General features: G+C 47.6%; 48 non-coding genes across 48 annotated transcripts; all 48 read right to left on the bottom strand.

Annotated features, from left to right (window-relative positions):
* Positions 1 to 994: 994 nt before the first annotated feature.
* On the bottom strand, positions 995 to 1,116 carry LOC135379825 (U5 spliceosomal RNA). The gene has a single exon (XR_010419279.1). It is a non-coding gene; the product is annotated as a U5 spliceosomal RNA (small nuclear RNA).
* A 187-nt stretch (positions 1,117 to 1,303) lies between these two features.
* On the bottom strand, positions 1,304 to 1,425 carry LOC135379824 (U5 spliceosomal RNA). Its single transcript, XR_010419278.1, has one exon. It is a non-coding gene; the product is annotated as a U5 spliceosomal RNA (small nuclear RNA).
* Positions 1,426 to 1,612: 187 nt separating this feature from the next.
* Positions 1,613 to 1,734, bottom strand: LOC135379823 (U5 spliceosomal RNA). The gene has a single exon (XR_010419277.1). It is a non-coding gene; the product is annotated as a U5 spliceosomal RNA (small nuclear RNA).
* Positions 1,735 to 1,921: 187 nt separating this feature from the next.
* On the bottom strand, positions 1,922 to 2,043 carry LOC135379822 (U5 spliceosomal RNA). Its single transcript, XR_010419276.1, has one exon. It is a non-coding gene; the product is annotated as a U5 spliceosomal RNA (small nuclear RNA).
* Positions 2,044 to 2,230: 187 nt separating this feature from the next.
* LOC135379821 (U5 spliceosomal RNA) lies at positions 2,231 to 2,352 on the bottom strand. The gene has a single exon (XR_010419275.1). It is a non-coding gene; the product is annotated as a U5 spliceosomal RNA (small nuclear RNA).
* A 188-nt stretch (positions 2,353 to 2,540) lies between these two features.
* Positions 2,541 to 2,662, bottom strand: LOC135379819 (U5 spliceosomal RNA). Its single transcript, XR_010419274.1, has one exon. It is a non-coding gene; the product is annotated as a U5 spliceosomal RNA (small nuclear RNA).
* Positions 2,663 to 2,849: 187 nt separating this feature from the next.
* LOC135379818 (U5 spliceosomal RNA) lies at positions 2,850 to 2,971 on the bottom strand. The gene has a single exon (XR_010419273.1). It is a non-coding gene; the product is annotated as a U5 spliceosomal RNA (small nuclear RNA).
* Positions 2,972 to 3,158: 187 nt separating this feature from the next.
* LOC135379816 (U5 spliceosomal RNA) lies at positions 3,159 to 3,280 on the bottom strand. Its single transcript, XR_010419271.1, has one exon. It is a non-coding gene; the product is annotated as a U5 spliceosomal RNA (small nuclear RNA).
* A 187-nt stretch (positions 3,281 to 3,467) lies between these two features.
* Positions 3,468 to 3,589, bottom strand: LOC135379815 (U5 spliceosomal RNA). The gene has a single exon (XR_010419270.1). It is a non-coding gene; the product is annotated as a U5 spliceosomal RNA (small nuclear RNA).
* A 187-nt stretch (positions 3,590 to 3,776) lies between these two features.
* On the bottom strand, positions 3,777 to 3,898 carry LOC135379814 (U5 spliceosomal RNA). The gene has a single exon (XR_010419269.1). It is a non-coding gene; the product is annotated as a U5 spliceosomal RNA (small nuclear RNA).
* Positions 3,899 to 4,084: 186 nt separating this feature from the next.
* Positions 4,085 to 4,206, bottom strand: LOC135379813 (U5 spliceosomal RNA). Its single transcript, XR_010419268.1, has one exon. It is a non-coding gene; the product is annotated as a U5 spliceosomal RNA (small nuclear RNA).
* Positions 4,207 to 4,393: 187 nt separating this feature from the next.
* LOC135379812 (U5 spliceosomal RNA) lies at positions 4,394 to 4,515 on the bottom strand. The gene has a single exon (XR_010419267.1). It is a non-coding gene; the product is annotated as a U5 spliceosomal RNA (small nuclear RNA).
* Positions 4,516 to 4,702: 187 nt separating this feature from the next.
* Positions 4,703 to 4,824, bottom strand: LOC135379811 (U5 spliceosomal RNA). Its single transcript, XR_010419266.1, has one exon. It is a non-coding gene; the product is annotated as a U5 spliceosomal RNA (small nuclear RNA).
* A 187-nt stretch (positions 4,825 to 5,011) lies between these two features.
* Positions 5,012 to 5,133, bottom strand: LOC135379810 (U5 spliceosomal RNA). The gene has a single exon (XR_010419265.1). It is a non-coding gene; the product is annotated as a U5 spliceosomal RNA (small nuclear RNA).
* A 187-nt stretch (positions 5,134 to 5,320) lies between these two features.
* Positions 5,321 to 5,442, bottom strand: LOC135379809 (U5 spliceosomal RNA). The gene has a single exon (XR_010419264.1). It is a non-coding gene; the product is annotated as a U5 spliceosomal RNA (small nuclear RNA).
* Positions 5,443 to 5,629: 187 nt separating this feature from the next.
* LOC135379808 (U5 spliceosomal RNA) lies at positions 5,630 to 5,751 on the bottom strand. Its single transcript, XR_010419263.1, has one exon. It is a non-coding gene; the product is annotated as a U5 spliceosomal RNA (small nuclear RNA).
* A 187-nt stretch (positions 5,752 to 5,938) lies between these two features.
* On the bottom strand, positions 5,939 to 6,060 carry LOC135379807 (U5 spliceosomal RNA). The gene has a single exon (XR_010419262.1). It is a non-coding gene; the product is annotated as a U5 spliceosomal RNA (small nuclear RNA).
* A 187-nt stretch (positions 6,061 to 6,247) lies between these two features.
* Positions 6,248 to 6,369, bottom strand: LOC135379805 (U5 spliceosomal RNA). The gene has a single exon (XR_010419260.1). It is a non-coding gene; the product is annotated as a U5 spliceosomal RNA (small nuclear RNA).
* A 187-nt stretch (positions 6,370 to 6,556) lies between these two features.
* On the bottom strand, positions 6,557 to 6,678 carry LOC135379804 (U5 spliceosomal RNA). The gene has a single exon (XR_010419259.1). It is a non-coding gene; the product is annotated as a U5 spliceosomal RNA (small nuclear RNA).
* Positions 6,679 to 6,865: 187 nt separating this feature from the next.
* On the bottom strand, positions 6,866 to 6,987 carry LOC135379803 (U5 spliceosomal RNA). The gene has a single exon (XR_010419258.1). It is a non-coding gene; the product is annotated as a U5 spliceosomal RNA (small nuclear RNA).
* A 187-nt stretch (positions 6,988 to 7,174) lies between these two features.
* Positions 7,175 to 7,296, bottom strand: LOC135379802 (U5 spliceosomal RNA). The gene has a single exon (XR_010419257.1). It is a non-coding gene; the product is annotated as a U5 spliceosomal RNA (small nuclear RNA).
* A 187-nt stretch (positions 7,297 to 7,483) lies between these two features.
* Positions 7,484 to 7,605, bottom strand: LOC135379801 (U5 spliceosomal RNA). The gene has a single exon (XR_010419256.1). It is a non-coding gene; the product is annotated as a U5 spliceosomal RNA (small nuclear RNA).
* Positions 7,606 to 7,792: 187 nt separating this feature from the next.
* Positions 7,793 to 7,914, bottom strand: LOC135379800 (U5 spliceosomal RNA). Its single transcript, XR_010419255.1, has one exon. It is a non-coding gene; the product is annotated as a U5 spliceosomal RNA (small nuclear RNA).
* A 187-nt stretch (positions 7,915 to 8,101) lies between these two features.
* LOC135379799 (U5 spliceosomal RNA) lies at positions 8,102 to 8,223 on the bottom strand. Its single transcript, XR_010419254.1, has one exon. It is a non-coding gene; the product is annotated as a U5 spliceosomal RNA (small nuclear RNA).
* A 187-nt stretch (positions 8,224 to 8,410) lies between these two features.
* LOC135379798 (U5 spliceosomal RNA) lies at positions 8,411 to 8,532 on the bottom strand. The gene has a single exon (XR_010419253.1). It is a non-coding gene; the product is annotated as a U5 spliceosomal RNA (small nuclear RNA).
* A 187-nt stretch (positions 8,533 to 8,719) lies between these two features.
* Positions 8,720 to 8,841, bottom strand: LOC135379797 (U5 spliceosomal RNA). Its single transcript, XR_010419252.1, has one exon. It is a non-coding gene; the product is annotated as a U5 spliceosomal RNA (small nuclear RNA).
* A 187-nt stretch (positions 8,842 to 9,028) lies between these two features.
* LOC135379796 (U5 spliceosomal RNA) lies at positions 9,029 to 9,150 on the bottom strand. The gene has a single exon (XR_010419251.1). It is a non-coding gene; the product is annotated as a U5 spliceosomal RNA (small nuclear RNA).
* A 187-nt stretch (positions 9,151 to 9,337) lies between these two features.
* On the bottom strand, positions 9,338 to 9,459 carry LOC135379794 (U5 spliceosomal RNA). Its single transcript, XR_010419249.1, has one exon. It is a non-coding gene; the product is annotated as a U5 spliceosomal RNA (small nuclear RNA).
* A 187-nt stretch (positions 9,460 to 9,646) lies between these two features.
* On the bottom strand, positions 9,647 to 9,768 carry LOC135379793 (U5 spliceosomal RNA). Its single transcript, XR_010419248.1, has one exon. It is a non-coding gene; the product is annotated as a U5 spliceosomal RNA (small nuclear RNA).
* Positions 9,769 to 9,955: 187 nt separating this feature from the next.
* On the bottom strand, positions 9,956 to 10,077 carry LOC135379792 (U5 spliceosomal RNA). Its single transcript, XR_010419247.1, has one exon. It is a non-coding gene; the product is annotated as a U5 spliceosomal RNA (small nuclear RNA).
* A 186-nt stretch (positions 10,078 to 10,263) lies between these two features.
* On the bottom strand, positions 10,264 to 10,385 carry LOC135379791 (U5 spliceosomal RNA). The gene has a single exon (XR_010419246.1). It is a non-coding gene; the product is annotated as a U5 spliceosomal RNA (small nuclear RNA).
* A 187-nt stretch (positions 10,386 to 10,572) lies between these two features.
* On the bottom strand, positions 10,573 to 10,694 carry LOC135379790 (U5 spliceosomal RNA). Its single transcript, XR_010419245.1, has one exon. It is a non-coding gene; the product is annotated as a U5 spliceosomal RNA (small nuclear RNA).
* A 5,626-nt stretch (positions 10,695 to 16,320) lies between these two features.
* Positions 16,321 to 16,442, bottom strand: LOC135379788 (U5 spliceosomal RNA). The gene has a single exon (XR_010419244.1). It is a non-coding gene; the product is annotated as a U5 spliceosomal RNA (small nuclear RNA).
* Positions 16,443 to 16,629: 187 nt separating this feature from the next.
* Positions 16,630 to 16,751, bottom strand: LOC135379787 (U5 spliceosomal RNA). The gene has a single exon (XR_010419243.1). It is a non-coding gene; the product is annotated as a U5 spliceosomal RNA (small nuclear RNA).
* A 187-nt stretch (positions 16,752 to 16,938) lies between these two features.
* On the bottom strand, positions 16,939 to 17,060 carry LOC135379504 (U5 spliceosomal RNA). Its single transcript, XR_010418991.1, has one exon. It is a non-coding gene; the product is annotated as a U5 spliceosomal RNA (small nuclear RNA).
* Positions 17,061 to 17,246: 186 nt separating this feature from the next.
* LOC135379466 (U5 spliceosomal RNA) lies at positions 17,247 to 17,368 on the bottom strand. Its single transcript, XR_010418956.1, has one exon. It is a non-coding gene; the product is annotated as a U5 spliceosomal RNA (small nuclear RNA).
* A 188-nt stretch (positions 17,369 to 17,556) lies between these two features.
* On the bottom strand, positions 17,557 to 17,678 carry LOC135379465 (U5 spliceosomal RNA). Its single transcript, XR_010418955.1, has one exon. It is a non-coding gene; the product is annotated as a U5 spliceosomal RNA (small nuclear RNA).
* Positions 17,679 to 17,865: 187 nt separating this feature from the next.
* On the bottom strand, positions 17,866 to 17,987 carry LOC135379500 (U5 spliceosomal RNA). The gene has a single exon (XR_010418987.1). It is a non-coding gene; the product is annotated as a U5 spliceosomal RNA (small nuclear RNA).
* A 187-nt stretch (positions 17,988 to 18,174) lies between these two features.
* Positions 18,175 to 18,296, bottom strand: LOC135379464 (U5 spliceosomal RNA). Its single transcript, XR_010418954.1, has one exon. It is a non-coding gene; the product is annotated as a U5 spliceosomal RNA (small nuclear RNA).
* A 187-nt stretch (positions 18,297 to 18,483) lies between these two features.
* On the bottom strand, positions 18,484 to 18,605 carry LOC135379786 (U5 spliceosomal RNA). Its single transcript, XR_010419242.1, has one exon. It is a non-coding gene; the product is annotated as a U5 spliceosomal RNA (small nuclear RNA).
* A 187-nt stretch (positions 18,606 to 18,792) lies between these two features.
* LOC135379785 (U5 spliceosomal RNA) lies at positions 18,793 to 18,914 on the bottom strand. The gene has a single exon (XR_010419241.1). It is a non-coding gene; the product is annotated as a U5 spliceosomal RNA (small nuclear RNA).
* Positions 18,915 to 19,101: 187 nt separating this feature from the next.
* LOC135379462 (U5 spliceosomal RNA) lies at positions 19,102 to 19,223 on the bottom strand. The gene has a single exon (XR_010418952.1). It is a non-coding gene; the product is annotated as a U5 spliceosomal RNA (small nuclear RNA).
* Positions 19,224 to 19,410: 187 nt separating this feature from the next.
* On the bottom strand, positions 19,411 to 19,532 carry LOC135379461 (U5 spliceosomal RNA). Its single transcript, XR_010418951.1, has one exon. It is a non-coding gene; the product is annotated as a U5 spliceosomal RNA (small nuclear RNA).
* A 187-nt stretch (positions 19,533 to 19,719) lies between these two features.
* LOC135379459 (U5 spliceosomal RNA) lies at positions 19,720 to 19,841 on the bottom strand. Its single transcript, XR_010418950.1, has one exon. It is a non-coding gene; the product is annotated as a U5 spliceosomal RNA (small nuclear RNA).
* Positions 19,842 to 20,028: 187 nt separating this feature from the next.
* Positions 20,029 to 20,149, bottom strand: LOC135379562 (U5 spliceosomal RNA). The gene has a single exon (XR_010419047.1). It is a non-coding gene; the product is annotated as a U5 spliceosomal RNA (small nuclear RNA).
* A 187-nt stretch (positions 20,150 to 20,336) lies between these two features.
* On the bottom strand, positions 20,337 to 20,458 carry LOC135379458 (U5 spliceosomal RNA). The gene has a single exon (XR_010418949.1). It is a non-coding gene; the product is annotated as a U5 spliceosomal RNA (small nuclear RNA).
* A 187-nt stretch (positions 20,459 to 20,645) lies between these two features.
* On the bottom strand, positions 20,646 to 20,766 carry LOC135379561 (U5 spliceosomal RNA). Its single transcript, XR_010419046.1, has one exon. It is a non-coding gene; the product is annotated as a U5 spliceosomal RNA (small nuclear RNA).
* Positions 20,767 to 20,953: 187 nt separating this feature from the next.
* On the bottom strand, positions 20,954 to 21,075 carry LOC135379457 (U5 spliceosomal RNA). The gene has a single exon (XR_010418948.1). It is a non-coding gene; the product is annotated as a U5 spliceosomal RNA (small nuclear RNA).
* Between the last annotated feature and the right edge of the window lie 99 nt (positions 21,076 to 21,174).

The raw sequence follows: 21,174 nt of genomic DNA, 5'->3' as shown, positions 1-21,174 counted from the left end.
TGCAGCTTTTACATGAAACAGCATTTTTGAACTGTACATATTTGAAGTAAACAGAAGTTACTTAACCTCATCTAGAATTTTGTGTCATACAAGAATGATAAAATATCTGGTGTACTCCTAAACCGCATATGGAATGGTGGCAGTACTACAAGGAAGAGGCAGAAATAGTAATAGATGAGGGCTCCTTATTTGGGACAGGGGCCACTGAGATCTCTTCATCTTCGCATGCCAAATAGTTTTCTTTTTTTTTCACAGATTTTAAAAAATTATTCTGGTTGTTTTTCTAGTTGCATACAGCACACATACATGAATATGGTCATCCTATTTCATGATGTAACTTTCCTCACGAATCCCTGCACATCAGATCAGTTAGAGGGACCGCCATATCAACACATTTCCTGTCCAATATAAGGCAACAAGGATATTCAAATATACGTTTTATAAATGTTTGGCTTCATTATTTGTTTTAGTATACTGCTCAATCGGTGATAATTTCTATATGAAATGTTAATCAACAATGTACAACTAACCTGCATATCGTTTGAGGTTAAAAGCACAATTTATGTACCCAGTTCATAGGAATGAGTATACCTGGGCGTACTGGCAGTGTCAAGTGAGAGTATTTCCATTATACACCCCCCTTACACCGATACGGGAGCTCAAGTGCTTGACATAGGGTGTAATGTGAGTGTGACCTGGGTGTGAACGTTTATTACACCCATTCTACACTGATACAGGTGTTTCGTTCTTTAGCATAGGGTGTAATACAAGTGTGAAGTGGGTGTAGTTTTGCAACACACCCTATTTACACCCCTACGGGTGTAAAAAAATTTAGTGTGTATTTGAAACATTTGAGAGGCAAAGTGGTGGAGTCCCGTCTCTCTCTTTCTTTCTTTTCCTCTATTTGTTTTATCTGTTTTGGGCTGGGGGTGTGGCTGGTCAGGACACGTCCGACCTGAACGCATGTTTTCTCTTTGAATTGAATGATGTAGCCTTCCCCAAACGGGTTAGGCCTATCAAAAATTGACTAGAAGCTCATTGTGCTGTCCCCCTCCACGGTGATCTTTAGTAAAAGGCGAAAGATCAATACGCGGATTTGAAGGGAGACCAGAGCATATGTCCTGAATTTTCAACGTTCGTCGATGCCCTATTTCAAACATATGAGAGGCAAAGTGGTGGAGTCCTGTCTCTCTCTTTGTTTCTTTTCCTCTATTTGTTTTATCTGTTTTGGGCTGGGGGTGTGGCTGGTCAGGACACGTCCGACCTGAACGCATGTTTTCTCTTTGAATTGAATGATGTAGCCTTCCCCAAACGGGTTAGGCCTATCAAAAATTGACTAGAAGCTCATTGTGCTGTCCCCCTCCACGGTGATCTTTAGTAAAAGGCGAAAGATCAATACGCGGATTTGAAGGGAGACCAGAGCATATGTCCTGAATTTTCAACGTTCGTCGATGCCCTATTTCAAACATTTGAGAGGCAAAGTGGTGGAGTCCTGTCTCTCTCTTTGTTTCTTTTCCTCTATTTGTTTTATCTGTTTTGGGCTGGGGGTGTGGCTGGTCAGGACACGTCCGACCTGAACGCATGTTTTCTCTTTGAATTGAATGATGTAGCCTTCCCCAAACGGGTTAGGCCTATCAAAAATTGACTAGAAGCTCATTGTGCTGTCCCCCTCCACGGTGATCTTTAGTAAAAGGCGAAAGATCAATACGCGGATTTGAAGGGAGACCAGAGCATATGTCCTGAATTTTCAACGTTCGTCGATGCCCTATTTCAAACATTTGAGAGGCAAAGTGGTGGAGTCCTTTCTCTCTCTTTGTTTCTTTTCCTCTATTTGTTTTATCTGTTTTGGGCTGGGGGTGTGGCTGGTCAGGACACGTCCGACCTGAACGCATGTTTTCTCTTTGAATTGAATGATGTAGCCTTCCCCAAACGGGTTAGGCCTATCAAAAATTGACTAGAAGCTCATTGTGCTGTCCCCCTCCACGGTGATCTTTAGTAAAAGGCGAAAGATCAATACGCGGATTTGAAGGGAGACCAGAGCATATGTCCTGAATTTTCAACGTTCGTCGATGCCCTATTTCAAACATTTGAGAGGCAAAGTGGTGGAGTCCTGTCTCTCTCTTTGTTTCTTTTCCTCTATTTGTTTTATCTGTTTTGGGCTGGGGGTGTGGCTGGTCAGGACACGTCCGACCTGAACGCATGTTTTCTCTTTGAATTGAATGATGTAGCCTTCCCCAAACGGGTTAGGCCTATCAAAAATTGACTAGAAGCTCATTGTGCTGTCCCCCTCCACGGTGATCTTTAGTAAAAGGCGAAAGATCAATACGCGGATTTGAAGGGAGACCAGAGCATATGTCCTGAATTTTCAACGTTCGTCGATGCCCTATTTCAAACATTTGAGAGGCAAAGTGGTGGAGTCCCTGTCTCTCTCTTTCTTTCTTTTCCTCTATTTGTTTTATCTGTTTTGGGCTGGGGGTGTGGCTGGTCAGGACACGTCCGACCTGAACGCATGTTTTCTCTTTGAATTGAATGATGTAGCCTTCCCCAAACGGGTTAGGCCTATCAAAAATTGACTAGAAGCTCATTGTGCTGTCCCCCTCCACGGTGATCTTTAGTAAAAGGCGAAAGATCAATACGCGGATTTGAAGGGAGACCAGAGCATATGTCCTGAATTTTCAACGTTCGTCGATGCCCTATTTCAAACATTTGAGAGGCAAAGTGGTGGAGTCCTGTCTCTCTCTTTGTTTCTTTTCCTCTATTTGTTTTATCTGTTTTGGGCTGGGGGTGTGGCTGGTCAGGACACGTCCGACCTGAACGCATGTTTTCTCTTTGAATTGAATGATGTAGCCTTCCCCAAACGGGTTAGGCCTATCAAAAATTGACTAGAAGCTCATTGTGCTGTCCCCCTCCACGGTGATCTTTAGTAAAAGGCGAAAGATCAATACGCGGATTTGAAGGGAGACCAGAGCATATGTCCTGAATTTTCAACGTTCGTCGATGCCCTATTTCAAACATTTGAGAGGCAAAGTGGTGGAGTCCTGTCTCTCTCTTTGTTTCTTTTCCTCTATTTGTTTTATCTGTTTTGGGCTGGGGGTGTGGCTGGTCAGGACACGTCCGACCTGAACGCATGTTTTCTCTTTGAATTGAATGATGTAGCCTTCCCCAAACGGGTTAGGCCTATCAAAAATTGACTAGAAGCTCATTGTGCTGTCCCCCTCCACGGTGATCTTTAGTAAAAGGCGAAAGATCAATACGCGGATTTGAAGGGAGACCAGAGCATATGTCCTGAATTTTCAACGTTCGTCGATGCCCTATTTCAAACATTTGAGAGGCAAAGTGGTGGAGTCCTGTCTCTCTCTTTGTTTCTTTTCCTCTATTTGTTTTATCTGTTTTGGGCTGGGGGTGTGGCTGGTCAGGACACGTCCGACCTGAACGCATGTTTTCTCTTTGAATTGAATGATGTAGCCTTCCCCAAACGGGTTAGGCCTATCAAAAATTGACTAGAAGCTCATTGTGCTGTCCCCCTCCACGGTGATCTTTAGTAAAAGGCGAAAGATCAATACGCGGATTTGAAGGGAGACCAGAGCATATGTCCTGAATTTTCAACGTTCGTCGATGCCCTATTTCAAACATTTGAGAGGCAAAGTGGTGGAGTCCTGTCTCTCTCTTTGTTTCTTTTCCTCTATTTGTTTTATCTGTTTTGGGCTGGGGGTGTGGCTGGTCAGGACACGTCCGACCTGAACGCATGTTTTCTCTTTGAATTGAATGATGTAGCCTTCCCCAAACGGGTTAGGCCTATCAAAAATTGACTAGAAGCTCATTGTGCTGTCCCCCTCCACGGTGATCTTTAGTAAAAGGCGAAAGATCAATACGCGGATTTGAAGGGAGACCAGAGCATATGTCCTGAATTTTCAACGTTCGTCGATGCCCTATTTCAAACATTTGAGAGGCAAAGTGGTGGAGTCCGTCTCTCTCTTTCTTTCTTTTCCTCTATTTGTTTTATCTGTTTTGGGCTGGGGGTGTGGCTGGTCAGGACACGTCCGACCTGAACGCATGTTTTCTCTTTGAATTGAATGATGTAGCCTTCCCCAAACGGGTTAGGCCTATCAAAAATTGACTAGAAGCTCATTGTGCTGTCCCCCTCCACGGTGATCTTTAGTAAAAGGCGAAAGATCAATACGCGGATTTGAAGGGAGACCAGAGCATATGTCCTGAATTTTCAACGTTCGTCGATGCCCTATTTCAAACATTTGAGAGGCAAAGTGGTGGAGTCCTGTCTCTCTCTTTGTTTCTTTTCCTCTATTTGTTTTATCTGTTTTGGGCTGGGGGTGTGGCTGGTCAGGACACGTCCGACCTGAACGCATGTTTTCTCTTTGAATTGAATGATGTAGCCTTCCCCAAACGGGTTAGGCCTATCAAAAATTGACTAGAAGCTCATTGTGCTGTCCCCCTCCACGGTGATCTTTAGTAAAAGGCGAAAGATCAATACGCGGATTTGAAGGGAGACCAGAGCATATGTCCTGAATTTTCAACGTTCGTCGATGCCCTATTTCAAACATTTGAGAGGCAAAGTGGTGGAGTCCTGTCTCTCTCTTTGTTTCTTTTCCTCTATTTGTTTTATCTGTTTTGGGCTGGGGGTGTGGCTGGTCAGGACACGTCCGACCTGAACGCATGTTTTCTCTTTGAATTGAATGATGTAGCCTTCCCCAAACGGGTTAGGCCTATCAAAAATTGACTAGAAGCTCATTGTGCTGTCCCCCTCCACGGTGATCTTTAGTAAAAGGCGAAAGATCAATACGCGGATTTGAAGGGAGACCAGAGCATATGTCCTGAATTTTCAACGTTCGTCGATGCCCTATTTCAAACATTTGAGAGGCAAAGTGGTGGAGTCCCGTCTCTCTCTTTCTTTCTTTTCCTCTATTTGTTTTATCTGTTTTGGGCTGGGGGTGTGGCTGGTCAGGACACGTCCGACCTGAACGCATGTTTTCTCTTTGAATTGAATGATGTAGCCTTCCCCAAACGGGTTAGGCCTATCAAAAATTGACTAGAAGCTCATTGTGCTGTCCCCCTCCACGGTGATCTTTAGTAAAAGGCGAAAGATCAATACGCGGATTTGAAGGGAGACCAGAGCATATGTCCTGAATTTTCAACGTTCGTCGATGCCCTATTTCAAACATTTGAGAGGCAAAGTGGTGGAGTCCTGTCTCTCTCTTTGTTTCTTTTCCTCTATTTGTTTTATCTGTTTTGGGCTGGGGGTGTGGCTGGTCAGGACACGTCCGACCTGAACGCATGTTTTCTCTTTGAATTGAATGATGTAGCCTTCCCCAAACGGGTTAGGCCTATCAAAAATTGACTAGAAGCTCATTGTGCTGTCCCCCTCCACGGTGATCTTTAGTAAAAGGCGAAAGATCAATACGCGGATTTGAAGGGAGACCAGAGCATATGTCCTGAATTTTCAACGTTCGTCGATGCCCTATTTCAAACATTTGAGAGGCAAAGTGGTGGAGTCCTGTCTCTCTCTTTGTTTCTTTTCCTCTATTTGTTTTATCTGTTTTGGGCTGGGGGTGTGGCTGGTCAGGACACGTCCGACCTGAACGCATGTTTTCTCTTTGAATTGAATGATGTAGCCTTCCCCAAACGGGTTAGGCCTATCAAAAATTGACTAGAAGCTCATTGTGCTGTCCCCCTCCACGGTGATCTTTAGTAAAAGGCGAAAGATCAATACGCGGATTTGAAGGGAGACCAGAGCATATGTCCTGAATTTTCAACGTTCGTCGATGCCCTATTTCAAACATTTGAGAGGCAAAGTGGTGGAGTCCCGTCTCTCTCTTTCTTTCTTTTCCTCTATTTGTTTTATCTGTTTTGGGCTGGGGGTGTGGCTGGTCAGGACACGTCCGACCTGAACGCATGTTTTCTCTTTGAATTGAATGATGTAGCCTTCCCCAAACGGGTTAGGCCTATCAAAAATTGACTAGAAGCTCATTGTGCTGTCCCCCTCCACGGTGATCTTTAGTAAAAGGCGAAAGATCAATACGCGGATTTGAAGGGAGACCAGAGCATATGTCCTGAATTTTCAACGTTCGTCGATGCCCTATTTCAAACATTTGAGAGGCAAAGTGGTGGAGTCCCGTCTCTCTCTTTCTTTCTTTTCCTCTATTTGTTTTATCTGTTTTGGGCTGGGGGTGTGGCTGGTCAGGACACGTCCGACCTGAACGCATGTTTTCTCTTTGAATTGAATGATGTAGCCTTCCCCAAACGGGTTAGGCCTATCAAAAATTGACTAGAAGCTCATTGTGCTGTCCCCCTCCACGGTGATCTTTAGTAAAAGGCGAAAGATCAATACGCGGATTTGAAGGGAGACCAGAGCATATGTCCTGAATTTTCAACGTTCGTCGATGCCCTATTTCAAACATTTGAGAGGCAAAGTGGTGGAGTCCTGTCTCTCTCTTTGTTTCTTTTCCTCTATTTGTTTTATCTGTTTTGGGCTGGGGGTGTGGCTGGTCAGGACACGTCCGACCTGAACGCATGTTTTCTCTTTGAATTGAATGATGTAGCCTTCCCCAAACGGGTTAGGCCTATCAAAAATTGACTAGAAGCTCATTGTGCTGTCCCCCTCCACGGTGATCTTTAGTAAAAGGCGAAAGATCAATACGCGGATTTGAAGGGAGACCAGAGCATATGTCCTGAATTTTCAACGTTCGTCGATGCCCTATTTCAAACATTTGAGAGGCAAAGTGGTGGAGTCCTGTCTCTCTCTTTGTTTCTTTTCCTCTATTTGTTTTATCTGTTTTGGGCTGGGGGTGTGGCTGGTCAGGACACGTCCGACCTGAACGCATGTTTTCTCTTTGAATTGAATGATGTAGCCTTCCCCAAACGGGTTAGGCCTATCAAAAATTGACTAGAAGCTCATTGTGCTGTCCCCCTCCACGGTGATCTTTAGTAAAAGGCGAAAGATCAATACGCGGATTTGAAGGGAGACCAGAGCATATGTCCTGAATTTTCAACGTTCGTCGATGCCCTATTTCAAACATTTGAGAGGCAAAGTGGTGGAGTCCCGTCTCTCTCTTTCTTTCTTTTCCTCTATTTGTTTTATCTGTTTTGGGCTGGGGGTGTGGCTGGTCAGGACACGTCCGACCTGAACGCATGTTTTCTCTTTGAATTGAATGATGTAGCCTTCCCCAAACGGGTTAGGCCTATCAAAAATTGACTAGAAGCTCATTGTGCTGTCCCCCTCCACGGTGATCTTTAGTAAAAGGCGAAAGATCAATACGCGGATTTGAAGGGAGACCAGAGCATATGTCCTGAATTTTCAACGTTCGTCGATGCCCTATTTCAAACATTTGAGAGGCAAAGTGGTGGAGTCCCGTCTCTCTCTTTCTTTCTTTTCCTCTATTTGTTTTATCTGTTTTGGGCTGGGGGTGTGGCTGGTCAGGACACGTCCGACCTGAACGCATGTTTTCTCTTTGAATTGAATGATGTAGCCTTCCCCAAACGGGTTAGGCCTATCAAAAATTGACTAGAAGCTCATTGTGCTGTCCCCCTCCACGGTGATCTTTAGTAAAAGGCGAAAGATCAATACGCGGATTTGAAGGGAGACCAGAGCATATGTCCTGAATTTTCAACGTTCGTCGATGCCCTATTTCAAACATTTGAGAGGCAAAGTGGTGGAGTCCTGTCTCTCTCTTTGTTTCTTTTCCTCTATTTGTTTTATCTGTTTTGGGCTGGGGGTGTGGCTGGTCAGGACACGTCCGACCTGAACGCATGTTTTCTCTTTGAATTGAATGATGTAGCCTTCCCCAAACGGGTTAGGCCTATCAAAAATTGACTAGAAGCTCATTGTGCTGTCCCCCTCCACGGTGATCTTTAGTAAAAGGCGAAAGATCAATACGCGGATTTGAAGGGAGACCAGAGCATATGTCCTGAATTTTCAACGTTCGTCGATGCCCTATTTCAAACATTTGAGAGGCAAAGTGGTGGAGTCCCGTCTCTCTCTTTCTTTCTTTTCCTCTATTTGTTTTATCTGTTTTGGGCTGGGGGTGTGGCTGGTCAGGACACGTCCGACCTGAACGCATGTTTTCTCTTTGAATTGAATGATGTAGCCTTCCCCAAACGGGTTAGGCCTATCAAAAATTGACTAGAAGCTCATTGTGCTGTCCCCCTCCACGGTGATCTTTAGTAAAAGGCGAAAGATCAATACGCGGATTTGAAGGGAGACCAGAGCATATGTCCTGAATTTTCAACGTTCGTCGATGCCCTATTTCAAACATTTGAGAGGCAAAGTGGTGGAGTCCTGTCTCTCTCTTTGTTTCTTTTCCTCTATTTGTTTTATCTGTTTTGGGCTGGGGGTGTGGCTGGTCAGGACACGTCCGACCTGAACGCATGTTTTCTCTTTGAATTGAATGATGTAGCCTTCCCCAAACGGGTTAGGCCTATCAAAAATTGACTAGAAGCTCATTGTGCTGTCCCCCTCCACGGTGATCTTTAGTAAAAGGCGAAAGATCAATACGCGGATTTGAAGGGAGACCAGAGCATATGTCCTGAATTTTCAACGTTCGTCGATGCCCTATTTCAAACATTTGAGAGGCAAAGTGGTGGAGTCCTGTCTCTCTCTTTGTTTCTTTTCCTCTATTTGTTTTATCTGTTTTGGGCTGGGGGTGTGGCTGGTCAGGACACGTCCGACCTGAACGCATGTTTTCTCTTTGAATTGAATGATGTAGCCTTCCCCAAACGGGTTAGGCCTATCAAAAATTGACTAGAAGCTCATTGTGCTGTCCCCCTCCACGGTGATCTTTAGTAAAAGGCGAAAGATCAATACGCGGATTTGAAGGGAGACCAGAGCATATGTCCTGAATTTTCAACGTTCGTCGATGCCCTATTTAAAACATTTGAGAGGCAAAGTGGTGGAGTCCCGTCTCTCTCTTTCTTTCTTTTCCTCTATTTGTTTTATCTGTTTTGGGCTGGGGGTGTGGCTGGTCAGGACACGTCCGACCTGAACGCATGTTTTCTCTTTGAATTGAATGATGTAGCCTTCCCCAAACGGGTTAGGCCTATCAAAAATTGACTAGAAGCTCATTGTGCTGTCCCCCTCCACGGTGATCTTTAGTAAAAGGCGAAAGATCAATACGCGGATTTGAAGGGAGACCAGAGCATATGTCCTGAATTTTCAACGTTCGTCGATGCCCTATTTCAAACATTTGAGAGGCAAAGTGGTGGAGTCCCGTCTCTCTCTTTCTTTCTTTTCCTCTATTTGTTTTATCTGTTTTGGGCTGGGGGTGTGGCTGGTCAGGACACGTCCGACCTGAACGCATGTTTTCTCTTTGAATTGAATGATGTAGCCTTCCCCAAACGGGTTAGGCCTATCAAAAATTGACTAGAAGCTCATTGTGCTGTCCCCCTCCACGGTGATCTTTAGTAAAAGGCGAAAGATCAATACGCGGATTTGAAGGGAGACCAGAGCATATGTCCTGAATTTTCAACGTTCGTCGATGCCCTATTTGAAACATTTGAGAGGCAAAGTGGTGGAGTCCTGTCTCTCTCTTTGTTTCTTTTCCTCTATTTGTTTTATCTGTTTTGGGCTGGGGGTGTGGCTGGTCAGGACACGTCCGACCTGAACGCATGTTTTCTCTTTGAATTGAATGATGTAGCCTTCCCCAAACGGGTTAGGCCTATCAAAAATTGACTAGAAGCTCATTGTGCTGTCCCCCTCCACGGTGATCTTTAGTAAAAGGCGAAAGATCAATACGCGGATTTGAAGGGAGACCAGAGCATATGTCCTGAATTTTCAACGTTCGTCGATGCCCTATTTCAAACATTTGAGAGGCAAAGTGGTGGAGTCCTGTCTCTCTCTTTGTTTCTTTTCCTCTATTTGTTTTATCTGTTTTGGGCTGGGGGTGTGGCTGGTCAGGACACGTCCGACCTGAACGCATGTTTTCTCTTTGAATTGAATGATGTAGCCTTCCCCAAACGGGTTAGGCCTATCAAAAATTGACTAGAAGCTCATTGTGCTGTCCCCCTCCACGGTGATCTTTAGTAAAAGGCGAAAGATCAATACGCGGATTTGAAGGGAGACCAGAGCATATGTCCTGAATTTTCAACGTTCGTCGATGCCCTATTTAAACATTTGAGAGGCAAAGTGGTGGAGTCCTGTCTCTCTCTTTGTTTCTTTTCCTCTATTTGTTTTATCTGTTTTGGGCTGGGGGTGTGGCTGGTCAGGACACGTCCGACCTGAACGCATGTTTTCTCTTTGAATTGAATGATGTAGCCTTCCCCAAACGGGTTAGGCCTATCAAAAATTGACTAGAAGCTCATTGTGCTGTCCCCCTCCACGGTGATCTTTAGTAAAAGGCGAAAGATCAATACGCGGATTTGAAGGGAGACCAGAGCATATGTCCTGAATTTTCAACGTTCGTCGATGCCCTATTTGAAACATTTGAGAGGCAAAGTGGTGGAGTCCCGTCTCTCTCTTTCTTTCTTTTCCTCTATTTGTTTTATCTGTTTTGGGCTGGGGGTGTGGCTGGTCAGGACACGTCCGACCTGAACGCATGTTTTCTCTTTGAATTGAATGATGTAGCCTTCCCCAAACGGGTTAGGCCTATCAAAAATTGACTAGAAGCTCATTGTGCTGTCCCCCTCCACGGTGATCTTTAGTAAAAGGCGAAAGATCAATACGCGGATTTGAAGGGAGACCAGAGCATATGTCCTGAATTTTCAACGTTCGTCGATGCCCTATTTGAAACATTTGAGAGGCAAAGTGGTGGAGTCCCGTCTCTCTCTTTCTTTCTTTTCCTCTATTTGTTTTATCTGTTTTGGGCTGGGGGTGTGGCTGGTCAGGACACGTCCGACCTGAACGCATGTTTTCTCTTTGAATTGAATGATGTAGCCTTCCCCAAACGGGTTAGGCCTATCAAAAATTGACTAGAAGCTCATTGTGCTGTCCCCCTCCACGGTGATCTTTAGTAAATATTTATTGAATTGAATAAACGATACAACGGAAATCCTTACGAACGGAAAAACCTTACAACGCCAAAAGCAAAAACACGGAACACAGGAGGCGATCAAAACCATACCCGGAACTAATGCTGGAAACAGCTATGTACAAAATCTATATACAAAATCGAAGGAGAGCAGTTCTGTACAAAGCCTATACACAAAGGAGAGCAGCTATATACAAAACATATATACACTTTTAAATATATATCACAGATTACACATTATTGAAAGATGAAAGTTTGATGACCGGCGACTATACAACTACTATACAAAAATTTACATCGTAACAGCTGTCATGAAGCCACTGTCTCTTCATAACTTCACCACGACTTCACCCCGCGCGAGCACGAAGACGTTGTGGTGGTTCTTCCACCGGCTACGAAATTCCTGGCGGCCCAGGGCCCGAAGTTCCATCTTGAGGCGTGTCCTCAGAGCAACGCGGCACGCGAACATCAAGTTCACAAGGATGGCGGGGGCAGAGCCGTACACAGTCCGAGTTCGGGCGCACCACAGCTGATAGCTGATTTCTGCCGCGAGCAGCAGAAAGGCGGGTTGCTTCCGCGTCGGAACTGGGATGGGGTCCAGGAAGTGAACGGTCTCGTAGGAGACTCGAGGGAGTCCATACAGCATGGCCACCCGTCGCCACAGAGCAGCAGCGTTGACACAGTCGAAGAAGATGTGCCGATGCGTTTCTTCCTCGCCACAGACTGCGCAAGCGGTTGACCTGGATAGCCCGAAACGGTGTAGTCGAGCTCGTGCCGGGAGGACGTCGTGACTGTGCTGCCAGAGGATGTCGGCGCGTGAGCCCTCGATCAGCCGAGACGTTAGGTTGCTTCGGTCGTGTTGCTCTGCTGGTTGTCGGACGGGACGGTAGATCTCACACAGCGCCTCGTACAGGCTTCTTGCGGTCCACGTAGGAAAGTCGGCATCCGGGAGGTGCTGGTGTATGCGTGTGGCGTACATGCGCATGAGCTGATAGAACACCATCAGCCGATCACTGTGAGGGCGGGTGAGGTCGTACGTCCCACCAAAGACACGGATCGATGGCCCGCTAAAGAAGACAGCGAGGTCATGGGAAATGTGCCCTGTGTCGCGTAGCACGCCGAAGAGTGTCGCCAAACCGAGGGCTGCACAAAACAGTCGGACGTCCGGGAAGTTCCATCCGCCAAGCCGGGAGGGCCTCACCATCACTGAGCGCTGTACTCGTTCGGGACGGCCGTCCCAGAAGAACTGGAACGTCATGCGGTCGGCTCGTCGGGCGGTCACCATGGCAGGTTGAAAGGCCGTGCCAAAATACCAAAGCGGCGAGCAGATGTGTCTTGACACTGCCTCTGCGCGTGCCCTCAAGTCCAGGAAGACGGCGGATAGCGACTGCAGCCGAGACTCCATCCCCCGTAGCGCCGTGGCCCAGTTGTTCGTAAGGGGGCCTCGTCTATTGAACTGGATTCCTAAGATCCTGCACGACTCCTTGACAGGAATGCCATAGGCGTGGCTGTAGGGGAAATCCGCGCCAAGCGCCAGCACTGCAGACTTGCCTTCGTTCACCTTGGCTCCAGAAGCGTTGCCGTACTGTTCCAAGCAATCGAGCACAGGTCGGATCGCGGTCGCGTCTGGTAGGCACACCGTGAGGTCATCGGCGTAGGCAAACACCGTGGGGAAACGGTGGCTGCCGGGAATAGGTAGGCGAGGCACCAGGCTTTGTCTTGAAATCATCCGTATGGCGGCCTCAAAGACGAGCACGTAAAGAAGAGGTGAGAGCGGGCACCCCTGCCTAACTCCGGATTGCACAGGAAAAGCCTCAGACGGTTTTCCGTTGGCCAGGACCTGACTGCGGGCGTCGTTGTAGAGCAGCCTCACCAATCGCTGGAAGCACTCGCCAAATCCTGCCCGGCGCAGCACGAAAAACAGGAATTCGTGGCACACACGGTCAAACGCCTTCTGCTGGTCGAAGGACACTACGAATGCAGGTGTAGCTCGGTCGGCAGCCCAGTAGAATATATCCCGCAGAGCAAAAAGATGCTGCTGGATGCTGCGGCCTGGGACGGAGCAAGCCTGGACGGGAGATACGAGCAAGTGCATTACGCGGCCAAGCCGTTGCTGGATTACTTTGGCAAAGATTTTGTAATCCACGTTGAGTAACGTTATCGGTCTCCACGCCGTAAGCTCTTCGCGGCGGTTCTTGTCCTTGCAGAGGAGTTTTATTAGACCGCATCGAGATGACGCTGGCAGGATACCCTGCTCCACGGCCTCGGCGAAGACCTCCCAGAGGGCTTCACCAAGCAAGTCCCAAAATCGCAGATAGAATTCGATAGGAAGTCCATCTGGTCCTGGACACTTCCCTTTCTTCATAGACTTTGCCGCTTGGTAAACCTCCGGGATGGACACGTCGAAGTCCAGGTCCCCCGACTGGTCAGCTGTCAAACTGGGATAGTCGGCACAGATGTTCTCCCACAGCGCTGTCTGCACTGGTTTGCGCGAGAACAGGCTGGCGAAGAAGTCTTGACAGGTGCTGACAATGTGTTCCAACGAGGTGGCCACTGTGCCGTCCTCCTGCACGAGACGTTCCAGACGTACCGGGGAAGAACGCTGGGTTGCAGCAAGGGTAGACCGCGTTGCCGCTGTCTGGTACGGAGACCCTCGATGTCGGCCTGTGGACGGTGCCCATCCCTGCGACTTCCTGTGTAGCAAGGCCGATAGTTCCGCCAGGAGCTCCTTGTACGCGGAAACCTCCTCCTGGGTCTCCAGACCAGCTTCCAAGAGACCTCTGAGACCGACTTGCAGGACGCGAACCTCACGGCGTTTCTCCGCAGCTAGCTGTTTTCCCCAGATCTGCAGGATGTCGCGCGCTCCCTCCTTCAAACTATCCCACCACTCGAGTGACCGGTCTTCAGCCATTTTTAAGCGAAGGTATGCCGTTAAGTCCGCCACCACCCTGTCATCTTCCAAGAGTGACACGTTAAGGCGCCAAGGGGCACGTTGTAGTCCAAAGCCCGAGGAGTCTTGCGTGTCCAAAACCAATGCCCGATGGTCGGAGAAGTACTGTGCTGACGTGCCCACTTGCACCACCGCACAGTCCACGAGAGCCGGTACCACCGTCTTGGTCACGTAGAATCTGTCCAGTCGCGCGTGACGATCCTGAAAGGAGTACGTAAAACCTGGAGTGTCTCCGTGTAGGTGATTCCACGCGTCCGTCAAGTCACATGCCCTGACTAAACGACTCAGTTCCTTGGCCTTCCAGGGCTGGTTTCTTGCTGTTCCTCCGGCTCTGTCGTGGACATCGTCAAGGACGCAGTTAAAGTCACCAGCAAGGAGCACATCCCTCTTTCCCATCAGGTACGGATCCAGGTTTCTGAAGAACTCGTTCCTTTCCTGATAGTCAGTAGGCGCGTACACTGATATCAGGCGATTGTCGCGTCCTTGAACTGATATGTCAACTGAGACCACTCGGCCTTCAAAATCATAACTGTGCCGTAGAACTGTGCCACGAAAACGACTTGTAAGCAAGATGGCAACGCCCCGAGACCGCGGGTTGCCGAAACTGTAAAAACCATTCGTGCCAATACGCTGGGAGAAGGACTTTGCTTCCGAAATGCTGCTGAAGTGCGTTTCCTGGAGAAACGCGACGTCGACTCCAAGGGATTCCAGCAGGGAGCCAAGTGCCCTCTGCTTGCGGTGTTGACGCAGTCCTCGTACATTAAGACTTAGTACCTTCATTATCGGGTAATGGGAGGGGGGTTTGGGACGTAAGACTGGCGTCTTGCCTAGCCTTCTTGCAGTCAGGCTTCGGGGTGCCCTTGCCTTCCTTCAACCACTCTTCTTCTGACGGCGTCGAATACGACAGGGAGCCGGTCGAGGGATGCGGACGTTTCGGGGGCTGACCACCTGCATTGTTGTCCTCCCGCATGTCTTCGCAGGCAGCGTCGTCTTCGAGAGCGTCTTCGTCGATGACGAGACCAGGCTCTGAGCCGTCGCTGTCGACTGATGATGTGCCTGGGTGCGAAAAGTCAGCACCGTTAAGCAGTTCCTCAGTCTCGGTTGACGTCTTCGTGACTTCCTGAAGCCCTGCAGTGGCAGGTGCTTCTGATTCGCTCTTCTCGGGCACCGCAGTGGCGGGCTCTTCTGTAGAGACGTTCCCAGAGGCTACAATGGCAGCCCCCGTTGGCAAGGTAAGCAACTCGGTGAGCATCGCTTCTTGCTGTTCCAGCTCTTCCCGATGGGCTTTCTCCGCATCCCCTTGGCCGAGCTGCGCCGCGTCGTCGTGGGCAACGCTTGCGTAAGTGGTTACCCTGCAGCGGCTGGTCCAATGATCGGCCCCACATTTCCTGCACTTTTCCTCGCAGGAGATAGCCTCGTGCCCATAGGCTAGGCAGCGACGGCATCGCGGCGTCGTGCACTCGGCGGCGAAGTGGCCCTCCTGATTGCATCGGCGGCAGAGTTTACGCATTCCCGAATACAGGCACATCGCTTGGAAGCCCCTCACTACGATGAAGTTCGGCACCTCCTTCGTGGCCTCGAGCAGCACCTTACGTGCGCCCGTCTCAACAGTGGGGTAATCCCTGTACTTTTCACGATGCGACTTGATGACTCTCCCGTACCTTGTCAGCACTGCGTCCAAGTCGCTGTCCGGCATCTCCGTTGGCAGATGCATCACTGTCACTACTTTAGTGAACGACGCCAGGGACACCAAGGGGTAAGTCTTGTTCCCGATAGTCAACGAACCCAACGCACGGAGCGTGTCAACAGCCCGCATGGTGTGGACTGTCACGTAGTAGCGGCCCAGTCCAGCGGGTCTCACCGAACGCAAGTCGTTCAGTGGAATAGCAGCCAAGACCGCATCCATCACTTGCTTCGTCCTTACTTGAGATTCAGCATGGAGGCAGAACGTAAGGTCTTGGCGAAGTTGCGCCGCCAACTCCCTAGGGAGCCCTTGGGCACCCATCGTCGGGGTCGGGGCGTGTGGTACACGTGAAAGTAAAGACTCAGTAATAAGCCAAACTTACAGGCCAGAAGGCACGGTCTTTCTTCTTAATATAAGCAGAGAGCTCGATGAAAACACAGCCGATCGAACGATCGTCGTCGTCGTCTTTTCCTCTTTAGTAAAAGGCGAAAGATCAATACGCGGATTTGAAGGGAGACCAGAGCATATGTCCTGAATTTTCAACGTTCGTCGATGCCCTATTTGAAACATTTGAGAGGCAAAGTGGTGGAGTCCTTTCTCTCTCTTTGTTTCTTTTCCTCTATTTGTTTTATCTGTTTTGGGCTGGGGGTGTGGCTGGTCAGGACACGTCCGACCTGAACGCATGTTTTCTGTTTGAATTGAATGATGTAGCCTTCCCCAAACGGGTTAGGCCTATCAAAAATTGACTAGAAGCTCATTGTGCTGTCCCCCTCCACGGTGATCTTTAGTAAAAGGCGAAAGATCAATACGCGGATTTGAAGGGAGACCAGAGCATATGTCCTGAATTTTCAACGTTCGTCGATGCCCTATTTGAAACATATGAGAGGCAAAGTGGTGGAGTCCCGTCTCTCTCTTTCTTTCTTTTCCTCTATTTGTTTTATCTGTTTTGGGCTGGGGGTGTGGCTGGTCAGGACACGTCCGACCTGAACGCATGTTTTCTCTTTGAATTGAATGATGTAGCCTTCCCCAAACGGGTTAGGCCTATCAAAAATTGACTAGAAGCTCATTGTGCTGTCCCCCTCCACGGTGATCTTTAGTAAAAGGCGAAAGATCAATACGCGGATTTGAAGGGAGACCAGAGCATATGTCCTGAATTTTCAACGTTCGTCGATGCCCTATTTCAAACATTTGAGAGGCAAAGTGGTGGAGTCCTTTCTCTCTCTTTGTTTCTTTTCCTCTATTTGTTTTATCTGTTTTGGGCTGGGGGTGTGGCTGGTCAGGACACGTCCGACCTGAACGCATGTTTTCTCTTTGAATTGAATGATGTAGCCTTCCCCAAACGGGTTAGGCTTATCAAAAATTGACTAGAAGCTCATTGTGCTGCCCCCCTCCACGGTGAACTTTAGTAAAAGGCGAAAGATCAATACGCGGATTTGAAGGGAGACCAGAGCATATGTCCTGAATTTTCAACGTTCGTCGATGCCCTATTTGAAACATATGAGAGGCAAAGTGGTGGAGTCCTTTCTCTCCTTTGTTTCTTTTCCTCTATTTGTTTTATCTGTTTTGGGCTGGGGGTGTGGCTGGTCAGGACACGTCCGACCTGAACGCATGTTTTCTCTTTGAATTGAATGATGTAGCCTTCCCCAAACGGGTTAGGCCTATCAAAAATTGACTAGAAGCTCATTGTGCTGTCCCCCTCCACGGTGAACTTTAGTAAAAGGCGAAAGATCAATACGCGGATTTGAAGGGAGACCAGAGCATATGTCCTGAATTTTCAACGTTCGTCGATGCCCTATTTGAAACATATGAGAGGCAAAGTGGTGGAGTCCCTGTCTCTCTCTTTCTTTCTTTTCCTCTATTTGTTTTATCTGTTTTGGGCTGGGGGTGTGGCTGGTCAGGACACGTCCGACCTGAACGCATGTTTTCTCTTTGAATTGAATGATGTAGCCTTCCCCAAACGGGTTAGGCCTATCAAAAATTGACTAGAAGCTCATTGTGCTGTCCCCCTCCACGGTGAACTTTAGTAAAAGGCGAAAGATCAATACGCGGATTTGAAGGGAGACCAGAGCATATGTCCTGAATTTTCAACGTTCGTCGATGCCCTATTTCAAACATTTGAGAGGCAAAGTGGTGGAGTCCTTTCTCTCTCTTTGTTTCTTTTCCTCTATTTGTTTTATCTGTTTTGGGCTGGGGGTGTGGCTGGTCAGGACACGTCCGACCTGAACGCATGTTTTCTCTTTGAATTGAATGATGTAGCCTTCCCCAAACGGGTTAGGCCTATCAAAAATTGACTAGAAGCTCATTGTGCTGCCCCCCTCCACGGTGAACTTTAGTAAAAGGCGAAAGATCAATACGCGGATTTGAAGGGAGACCAGAGCATATGTCCTGAATTTTCAACGTTCGTCGATGCCCTATTTGAAACATTTGAGAGGCAAAGTGGTGGAGTCCTGTCTCTCTCTTTCTTTCTTTTCCTCTATTTGTTTTATCTGTTTTGGGCTGGGGGTGTGGCTGGTCAGGACACGTCCGACCTGAACGCATGTTTTCTCTTTGAATTGAATGATGTAGCCTTCCCCAAACGGGTTAGGCCTATCAAAAATTGACTAGAAGCTCATTGTGCTGTCCCCCTCCACGGTGAACTTTAGTAAAAGGCGAAAGATCAATACGCGGATTTGAAGGGAGACCAGAGCATATGTCCTGAATTTTCAACGTTCGTCGATGCCCTATTTGAAACATTTGAGAGGCAAAGTGGTGGAGTCCTGTCTCTCTCTTTGTTTCTTTTCCTCTATTTGTTTTATCTGTTTTGGGCTGGGGGTGTGGCTGGTCAGGACACGTCCGACCTGAACGCATGTTTTCTCTTTGAATTGAATGATGTAGCCTTCCCCAAACGGGTTAGGCCTATCAAAAATTGACTAGAAGCTCATTGTGCTGTCCCCCTCCACGGTGATCTTTAGTAAAAGGCGAAAGATCAATACGCGGATTTGAAGGGAGACCAGAGCATATGTCCTGAATTTTCAACGTTCGTCGATGCCCTATTTCAAACATATGAGAGGCAAAGTGGTGGAGTCCTTTCTCTCTCTTTGTTTCTTTTCCTCTATTTGTTTTATCTGTTTTGGGCTGGGGGTGTGGCTGGTCAGGACACGTCCGACCTGAACGCATGTTTTCTCTTTGAATTGAATGATGTAGCCTTCCCCAAACGGGTTAGGCCTATCAAAAATTGACTAGAAGCTCATTGTGCTGTCCCCCTCCACGGTGATCTTTAGTAAAAGGCGAAAGATCAATACGCGGATTTGAAGGGAGACCAGAGCATATGTCCTGAATTTTCAACGTTCGTCGATGCCCTATTTGAAACATTTGAGAGGCAAAGTGGTGGAGTCCTTTCTCTCTCTTTGTTTCTTTTCCTCTATTTGTTTTATCTGTTTTGGGCTGGGGGTGTGGCTGGTCAGGACACGTCCGACCTGAACGCATGTTTTCTCTTTGAATTGAATGATGTAGCCTTCCCCAAACGGGTTAGGCCTATCAAAAATTGACTAGAAGCTCATTGTGCTGTCCCCCTCCACGGTGAACTTTAGTAAAAGGCGAAAGATCAATACGCGGATTTGAAGGGAGACCAGAGCATATGTCCTGAATTTTCAACGTTCGTCGATGCCCTATTTGAAACATTTGAGAGGCAAAGTGGTGGAGTCCCGTCTCTCTCTTTCTTTCTTTTCCTCTATTTGTTTTATCTGTTTTGGGCTGGGGGTGTGGCTGGTCAGGACACGTCCGACCTGAACGCATGTTTTCTCTTTGAATTGAATGATGTAGCCTTCCCCAAACGGGTTAGGCCTATCAAAAATTGACTAGAAGCTCATTGTGCTGTCCCCCTCCACGGTGAACTTTAGTAAAAGGCGAAAGATCAATACGCGGATTTGAAGGGAGACCAGAGCATATGTCCTGAATTTTCAACGTTCGTCGATGCCCTATTTGAAACATTTGAGAGGCAAAGTGGTGGAGTCCTTTCTCTCTCTTTGTTTCTTTTCCTCTATTTGTTTTATCTGTTTTGGGCTGGGGGTGTGGCTGGTCAGGACACGTCCGACCTGAACGCATGTTTTCTCTTTGAATTGAATGATGTAGCCTTCCCCAAACGGGTTAGGCCTATCAAAAATTGACTAGAAGCTCATTGTGCTGTCCCCCTCCACGGTGAACTTTAGTAAAAGGCGAAAGATCAATACGCGGATTTGAAGGGAGACCAGAGCATATGTCCTGAATTTTCAACGTTCGTCGATGCCCTATTTGAAACATTTGAGAGGCAAAGTGGTGGAGTCCTTTCTCTCTCTTTGTTTCTTTTCCTCTATTTGTTTTATCTGTTTTGGGCTGGGGGTGTGGCTGGTCAGGACACGTCCGACCTGAACGCATGTTTTCTGTTTGAATTGAATGATGTAGCCTTCCCCAAACGGGTTAGGCCTATCAAAAATTGACTAGAAGCTCATTGTGCTGTCCCCCTCCACGGTGAACTTTAGTAAAAGGCGAAAGATCAATACGCGGATTTGAAGGGAGACCAAGCATATGTCCTGAATTTTCAACGTTCGTCGATGCCCTATTTGAAACATTTGAGAGGCAAAGTGGTGGAGTCCCGTCTCTCTCTTTCTTTCTTTTCCTCTATTTGTTTTATCTGTTTTGGGCTGGGGGTGTGGCTGGTCAGGACACGTCCGACCTGAACGCATGTTTTCTCTTTGAATTGAATGATGTAGCCTTCCCCAAACGGGTTAGGCCTATCAAAAATTGACTAGAAGCTCATTGTGCTGTCCCCCTCCACGGTGAACTTTAGTAAAAGGCGAAAGATCAATACGCGGATTTGAAGGGAGACCAGAGCATATGTCCTGAATTTTCAACGTTCGTCGATGCCCTATTTGAAACATTTGAGAGGCAAAGTGGTGGAGTCCTTTCTCTCTCTTTGTTTCTTTTCCTCTATTTGTTTTATCTGTTTTGGGCTGGGGGTGTGGCTGGTCAGGACACGTCCGACCTGAACGCATGTTTTCTGTTTGAATTGAATGATGTAGCCTTCCCCAAACGGGTTAGGCCTATCAAAAATTGACTAGAAGCTCATTGTGCTGTCCCCCTCCACGGTGAACTTTAGTAAAAGGCGAAAGATCAATACGCGGATTTGAAGGGAGACCAAGCATATGTCCTGAATTTTCAACGTTCGTCGATGCCCTATTTGAAACATTTGAGAGGCAAAGTGGTGGAGTCCCGTCTCTCTCTTTCTTTCTTTTCCTCTATTTGTTTTATCTGTTTTGGGCTGGGGGTGTGGCTGGTCAGGACACGTCCGACCTGAACGCATGTTTTCTCTTTGAATTGAATGATGTAGCCTTCCCCAAACGGGTTAGGCCTATCAAAAATTGACTAGAAGCTCATTGTGCTGTCCCCCTCCACGGTGAACTTTAGTAAAAGGCGAAAGATCAATACGCGGATTTGAAGGGAGACCAGAGCATATGTCCTGAATTTTCAACGTTCGTCGATGCCCTATTTCAAACATTTGAGAGGCAAAGTGGTGGAGTCCTTTCTCTCTCTTTGTTTCTTTTCCTCTATTT

The sequence above is a fragment of the Ornithodoros turicata genome, chromosome 1 (assembly GCF_037126465.1).
Source record: "Ornithodoros turicata isolate Travis chromosome 1, ASM3712646v1, whole genome shotgun sequence".
NCBI lineage: Eukaryota > Metazoa > Arthropoda > Arachnida > Ixodida > Argasidae > Ornithodoros > Ornithodoros turicata.
Note: the sequence above shows the minus strand (reverse complement) of the source record. Positions and strands in the feature narration are given on the sequence as shown.